Here is an 8,577-nt window from a genome sequence, read left to right as displayed (position 1 = left end):
AGATCCAATTAAAATTCCTTTCTATGTTTCTTTCAAAATTACATAATCAACTAAGAAATAATGTACTTTCTAATAATGTCTTATTGATTTCATTGCAAGTCGCCTTTTGTATAGTGAAGCTAATGAATCAATAACCGTGAAAGCTTTGAGGCCGAAGCACAAAAGTGTTGATTGTGTACACGTAAATAGATACAATGGCGAGTTTAATTGCGAAGGCGAGGATCTCCGAAGTAATCCAATTAAAATTGCACGAATTTTCGTAATTAAAGCATCTTCTCACTGCGATTCCATCTCGAAACAAATTTAATATCAACCACTCTGTAATTTTATCAAAAATCTATCCTGCTTTTACCTAAAGTTGCAATTTAATCAGATTTAGAGAACTTTGCAGTTTGGACCGAAGATCTTCTTGGACTTATGTAAGTTTTGGGTTTAGTGTATAAATATTCGAGTTTGGGAGGTCAAAGTGAAATTAATATAGTAATGAGTGAAATTAATATAGTAATGAGTTAAAACGAAAATAAATCGATGCGTAGAAAAATGTGCTATTTGAACCTCGAATTGCCAAGAAAACATACCTTCTAGTTAAAGGGGAAGAAAATTTGAGGATAATAGTGCTTAATGGTTGTCCAATATCAATCATCATTTTCGTCAATTGATCGGCATTATTATTACTGTACTTCCTTATTCACAAGGTATTTTATGAATCGTTTTCTTTATGATCATTTCGTCAATATCAGCTCGTGCTGTAAATTACGTAAACACATAACAATTGAAAATTTTACATTACAATTCACGAACATAAAAATGAAAAAATTATTATTTTTCAACAAGTTTAAATCTTATATAATATAATATTTTTCAAACATACAAATATTTATATTATTAACTAATTGATCATCTGTAATTATCATCAATTAACATTTATTACATAATGGATGCGTTTGCAACGAAACAATAATGCGTCGACTGTTTTGATTTACACTTAAAATCGGTTTGTTAATTTGTTGTTTTCGGTTTTTTTTTTTTTCGTGCAACTATTTTTAACGTGACTTTTATTTAAGGAGATGGCTTAGTAATGAAGAAGGAAGGCAACTCATAATAAGAGATGTGCGTGGGATCTATTTTCTCCACAATTACTAACGCACCAAGGATGTATAAACTGATGTTGTTTTTGCACGCACTTCATTACGTGTCCTTTTTTTTTAATACACATTTGTAAATATAAGTATTAGTCCAGTATGACCGATTTCCTAAATTTACAAGAATAAAAACGAGTTTAAAAATTATAAATTTATTAAAACTTGTAATTGAATATTATGCAATCAAATGCCGAATTCTGCAGAATACTTAAGTAATTTATAGAATCAGGGCTGTGTATTGTTATGGTATTATCTATTTGTCTGTAATTTGCGTTCAAAGTTGAAGAAATGAAGAATTAATACACGAAAAAAAAATCAGAAATTTGATAGAAAAGCCATAATCTTTAATTTGCATGTTCAATGATTTAATTAACATAAGTTATTGTCGAGTAATTAAATAAGGGATTAAATAAAATAAATTGAAATTAAGTACAATTTGTAGCAAAAATTGTAGAAAATTGATAAATTTTGAACAATAGAAATATGAAGTAAATTATAGAAAATTGATACATTTAGAAAAATAGAAATATGAATGCCTTATTTACTTAGTCAAAAGTAACAATAATTCATGAAATATGAGCAAAGATCAAAAGTAAGAAAAGATGAGAAAAAAATGAGTTTAAAATTTAAAAGAAAACTTACAACTGAAAAATATGGAATTAAATACGGATATCTACAGAATACTTAGGTTATTTATAAAATCAGGATCGTGTGGTGCTATGGTTTTATCAATTTGTCTGTAATTTGTGTTTAAAGTTAAAGAAATGAAAAATTAACACTCGAAGAAAAAATCAGAAATTTGTCATTATCAAAGCCATAATCTCATCTTTAATTTGCATGTTCAATGATTTAATTAACATAAGCTATTGTCGAGTAATTAAATAAGGGATGAAGACACTTGTTTAATTAAAAAATGTAGAAAATAGAAATTAAGTACAACTTTCTAGCAAAAATTGTAGAAAATTGATAAATTTTGAACAATAGAAATATGAAAGTTTTTAACATAAAACCTATCTTATTTACTTAGTCAAAAGTAACAATAATTCACAAAATATTAGCAATGAGCCAAAAACATCAGTAAGAAAATTTGTCTGTCATTCGCGTTCAAAGTTGAAGAAATGAAAAATTAATACTTAAAATGTAGAAAATTGATAAATTAAAAAAAAAATAGAAATATGAAAGTTTTTAAAATGAAACCTCTTACAATTACACAACAATAACTTATTATTTATTTAGTTAAAAGTAACAATAATTCACGAAATATGAGCAATGAGCAAAAAAACAACAGTAAGAAAAGATGAGAAAATCTTCCGAATGAATGTTTCGAAGCAAACGACAAAAAGTATGAGCATTATAAAACGTTCCCATTATTGTTCAAATATTTATATTTCGCATATGATATCTGCTTCTTTTTTCTGTCATCTTTTTCGTCTCTTCATGTATGCTTATTTGTTAATGCGTTAGAAGGCTGTCGCCATATTATGCTTGCAGTCGGCGGTGCGTTAAAACGAAATCCAAATACGCTACAAACTACACATGTTTCACATACAAAATGAAAAATTATATAAAAAAATGTATCGTAATAAGAGAGAAGCGAAAAAAAGATGAAAATTAGTGTTGGTTGAGGTGAGAAGTCCTATGGGGACGCTAATTACCAACAATTCCTATGCAAATAACAAACGCTTTCAAAATACTCCCTCGATTAACTCCAATTAAGTCTAGTTTTTTTTTTCTTTCTATATACATTTAGAAAGGAGAAGAAGCAGTTGCTATGCAAAATAATTTTTTGCATTCAGTTTTTGCAGAAGATGCAATAAAACAAAATAATTCATACTCTCTCAATTATGCATTGTTTCATTAAACACTTTACGTTAATTACTTAGGACCGCACCGGATATTAACCAGTTTATAATTAATGCGCGTTTGCGTAATAACACAAGCGAGCCATATTTTCATCTAGTCTAATTAACTTACAGCGAAGAAGATAAAAAAAACTGTGTTAACGCGTAAATATCATACATATTTATGATGATAAAAATCATAATTTACAGTTGTTAAAATTAAAATTTTCTGTTTATTACAAATAAGTTTTTAATTATTTATTATAATCAATTCAATATGAATACTAAATTTACATTAAATGGATATAATGGATCATAGTTTTATGATGCAAACTACAATTATCTAAAGATTGTTGAAACACCCGGTATATATCTTAGGAATTAGCGGACTGCTAATGCGTTATAAAACTAACAAACAACCATATTTTTCTCCCTCGGTTGCTAAGTATGAAACCTATATTTATGTTAGAAACACAGATATTCTGAAACTCTGATTGCGAACAATTCAGTGCTGCACACGTAACAAATATTTGTTCGTGCAATGTATTTTACCACTTTTAATTCGCGTAGTAGTACTACGTACAAACACCACACAGAAGCGATAAGGCAATTGCATAACATTAAACGAATTCGTGTATGCGTGAAACCCGATTAGGACCATCGTTCCGTTACTCCTTTTACGTATAAAATTGTAGTATATGCAACGATAAGATAGTGAAAATTAACCGTGTTTATTTTAATTTTCTTTTTTTTTTTTTTTTTCGAATTCGGGTCGTATTCATGCATAAAGGACATACAATAATCGTTTGCGATATCAAGCGAGATTCATAAACAAATATTGGTCAATAGTTTTCATCATCGATTACGCAACTTTTGCGTATCTGCAATTCGCGACCCTGCAAATATGATGTAAGAAGTATATTCAAATTTATTAATGGCGAACGAAATCCAGGCTATTTATCCGAGCAATTATTAACTTGAACTGGTGACCCAAATTGCACTCAAATATTGATTCTCTGCTTCACTCGCGATGCAAATTGTAATATTAAATAAGCAACGACTTACAAAAAAAAGAAGCTTTAGTTTGTGAGGTAGAAAAAAAATGCTTCTCTCTCAAACTACGTGTATTTATCGTTTGAAGTTCGGAGCGATTCGGTTTTCTGGTCAGTTGGAGTCTGAAGGATGCCCTCAACCTTTTTCGACATATAAATAACCATAATGTATTAAAGCAGGGAGGAACGAGGTAATCCGTCGTGCGGTGACTTAAAGCCTTATTCCGATGATGTACTAACAACTTGGGGAATTCGGCTGGGATCGATTTTATTTGCACTTCCATTTACAGTGGACGAATTCTATTCGAGTGAACTTCAATGCAGTTCATTTGGATGCGATATTTTTAGGTCGAGTTTATATTTGGCTTTGGGGAAATTAGATCTACGACCCATAGCGCACACAATTAGAGCGAATTCCAACAACCAAACTCATCAATTCAAAATAAACAAATTTTCATTTTGTTTCATTGAAAAAAAAACACATCTACATATATTAAATAGTGCACACTTTACTCAACTAATTTTGAACATATAAAAGTTATTTCATCTATACTCATAATAAATGAGAAGTATAGAACCAAAATCTTAAGTTTTTATCAAAATAATTTCAAGTGCATGGATGTAACATTTATAAATAGAGTTTATATTTGACCCCATTAATAATCAAATTTTTATGTAATTGGAAAGAAATGTAATTAAACAAACTTGCTAAATAAATGATTCATGTAGTCTATGAGAAATTCATTTTCCTAAATACAAACCTATACTAAATAACATGTAGAACCATTACAATATACTCTTATTAATTTGAAAATCCCGCTTTTGCGAAAACAAACGGCGCTCATAATTACTGAAGACTTGCCCGCAAAGTGAACAAAAGAAAATATATTACCTTGCAAGAACGAAGCAATTTACAGGGACGCCGTTTGCTCGCATTTAACTGGAAACAATTATAACGTTTATTTTAATTAAATGCATCTTTCTGATGTAGCAACGTTTTTTTTTTTAATTAAAAATCCGCGCGAAAGGGTGGGATTGCGATTGAGCCAATGCCATCGGTTTTGCGCACTTATTAAAAGTATATTTATAATGAGTTTTTGCTAAAAAAAAATAATAATGTATATGCATAAACGCAAATAGTCGAAGGTGTTCGTGCTTGGGTCGGATCCAAGGAAAAAAAAATAGAAGTTCGTGACGTTCCATTGATCATCATCCATCTAGCGCTTGGTACGAAACGTCAAAACCGCCCATTTACGCAATCCCAAGGTCACCAATCCATACCGTGAACTTCGTGTAATATCTAAATAACTCGCCATTAGATTGTATCATATAATTGTTAAATTTGGGCCCTTTTTATAATCTGGTATAAAACACCAAAGAAAATCAATACGGAAAAGGTATTAATACTTGAAAATATTGATTTTATAATGCGATACGATAGATTGTTGTGGTCTAATGATGATGGATAGCTGTGGAAAATATACATTACAGTCCACATTCTTTATATACAAAGAAAGTTGATTTTCAATTTTTGGTTGAACATTATCAAATCGTGTTTAATTTCCGGCGCCGTAGAATGATTCATTTTTTTCTGTTGTTGTTCACGCAGAATGGTCAAGGATCGTTCTGATCCGATTTCGTGTTATTATGTGTTATTTTTTTTAAATGCCAATCGCGTTGCACAATTCGATTTGGGAAGTGAAGAGATTTTCTCAATGCTATATTTAAATCATAACAAAAGAAACGTTTTTCATTATAAATTTAGAAGGATTTCTTTGCAAATTTATAACCATTCATTTTTGAATACTAGAGTTGAATGAAAGCAACAGTTTTATATTTTATATTATTTTTTTTCATATAAGCATGTTTTTTGTAATCAGATTATTAAATAATTAATGAATGAATTCTCTTTGAATGATTGATTTTTCAATTACGTTTGTTTCGATAACAACCACAACAACGTTTCATGTTAATTGATATTTTCTATTTTCAGACAATTATTTCTTATTTGTAGGGTGCTTCAATTGACTACTTATTAAGTACGCATTCGATTATTATTCTGGCACAATACGATGTAAGTGCTTATTGGAAATAATAAGATATTCAATGCAATGACTATACGATATTCAATGCAAGAACTTATTTTGTAAACATATTTATGTAAAGAGCAACAAATTAATGAGTAGAAGTTGTTTGAAATCAATGATTTATTGATTACATTAAATAATATATAATGTTAAATTGAAAATAATTATTAATAAATTGAAACAATGCAATAAATGAAACGAATAATAATTGTAATATTTTAATTATGATTAATTTCAAATAAAATGTTATTATTGAAACTAAATTATTCATTTAATATTTACAATTTACTAGAGAAAACTGAAAATCAAATAATTTTGAAATGAACAAAAAATTGTCCATGCTTTTGTTTATTGTTATTATATAATAAATGATTTTTTTTTACTTATATGATTTCTTTTATATATATATGATTTATTGAATACATTAAATAATATATTATGTTAAATTGAATATAATTATTAATAAATTGAAACAATGCAACAAATGAAACGAATAATAATTATAATATTTTAATTATGATTAATTTCCAATAAAATGTTATTATTGAAACTAAATTATTCATATAATATTTACAATTTACTAGAGAAAACTGAAAATCAAATAATTTTGAAATGAACAAAAATTTGTGTTTATTGTTGTTATACAATAAATGCATTTTTCTTACTTATATGACTTTATATAAATAATTTAGATGATATTGTAATAAGTTGTTGTTTATCGATGTTGTTGCTAAGAGATAAGTGAATCTTATCAAACTATGAGAAATTTCTATGTTTGTTTCTAAACGTTTCTATGGTTGTGGTCATGGTTATTGTTGTTATGCAAAAGATACCTTTCATATTTTCGTGCGGTTATATAAATATTATCGGCCGAAATCCCGTCTATCGAAATCCCGACGTTCGAAATCCCGCGTGTATCGAAATCCCGACGTTCGAAATCCCGAGTGTATCGAAATCCCGACGTTCGAAATCCCGACTATATCGAAATCCCTACTATAACGAAATCCCTGACTATGTCAAAAACCCGACTACCATAATCCCGACTATATCAAAATCCCGACAGTGTATTTTATTATTATAAATTTCTACAATAACATTTTTATGGTAGTCGAGATTTCAATATAGTCGTGATTTCAATATAGTCGTGATTTCAATATAGTCGTGATTTCAATATAGTCGTGATTTCGATATAGTCGGGATTTTGATTGTCGGGATTATGGTAGTCAGGTTTTTGACATAGTCGGGATTTTAAAACAGCCGGGATTTCGAACGTCGGGATTTCGATACAGTCGGGATTTCGAACGTCGGGATTTCAATAGACGATCTTTCGGTTGTAGGGCTTGCTTTATAGACCCAAATATTACAGAGAAGATATTGTAGTAAGTTTTTGTTAACAACAGGATATGAGAGAACTTTAAATAAACTTAAGCAATACTTATGTTTGTATCTAATGGTTATTGTTTTTGTTAAATAAGGCAGTGATTCTCAAACTTTTTTATTATTATGGTAGTTAAAATTCCGACTATATTGAAATCCCGAAAATTAAAATCTTGACTATATAGAAATCTCGACAGTGTCTTTTATTATTATAAATTTCTACAATAACATTTTTATGGTAGTCACGATTTCGATATAGTAGGGATTTTGATATAGTCGGGATTTCGATATAGTCGGGATTTCGATATAGTCGGGATTTTGACATAGTCGGGATTTCGAACGTCGGGATTTTAATAGAGCCGGGATTTCGAACATCGGGATTTCGATACAGTCGGGATTTCAATAGACGATCTTTCGGTTGTCGGGCTTGCTTTATAGACCCAAATATTACAGAGAAGATATTGTAGTAAGTTTTTGTTAAAAACAGGATATGAGAGAACTTTAAATAAACTTAAGCAATACTTATGTTTATATCTAATGGCTATTGTTTTTGTTATATAAGGCAGTGATTCTCAAACTTTTTTATTATTATGGTAGTCAAAATTCCGACTATATTGAAATCCCGACAATTAAAATCTTGACTATATAGAAATCTCGACAGTGTCTTTTATTATTATAAATTTCTACAATAACATTTTTATGGTAGTCACGATTTCGATATAGTAGGGATTTCGATATAGTCGGGATTTCGATATAGTCGGGATTTTGACATAGTCGGGATTTCGAACGTCGGGATTTTAATAGAGCCGGGATTTCGAACATCGGGATTTCGATACAGTCGGGATTTCAATAGACGGTCTTTCGGTTGTCGGGCTTGCGATATAGACCCAAATATTATAGAGAAGATTTAAATAAACTTTAGCAATACTTATGTTTGTATCTAATGGTTTTTGTTATATAAGACAGTGATTCTCAAACTTTTTGGTCCGCGACCCCCCTTTGAACATAAACAGTTTCTGCGACCCCCCGAAGAATGGGTATGTGTAGAAAACAACCAGAATTGATCTGTTATTAATTT

This window comes from Nicrophorus vespilloides, unplaced genomic scaffold, assembly GCF_001412225.1.
Source record: "Nicrophorus vespilloides isolate i.1.1-1 unplaced genomic scaffold, Nicve_v1.0, whole genome shotgun sequence".
Classification (NCBI taxonomy): domain Eukaryota; kingdom Metazoa; phylum Arthropoda; class Insecta; order Coleoptera; family Silphidae; genus Nicrophorus; species Nicrophorus vespilloides.
The sequence above is the reverse complement of the archived record's forward strand: the minus strand, read 5'-3'. Positions refer to the sequence as shown.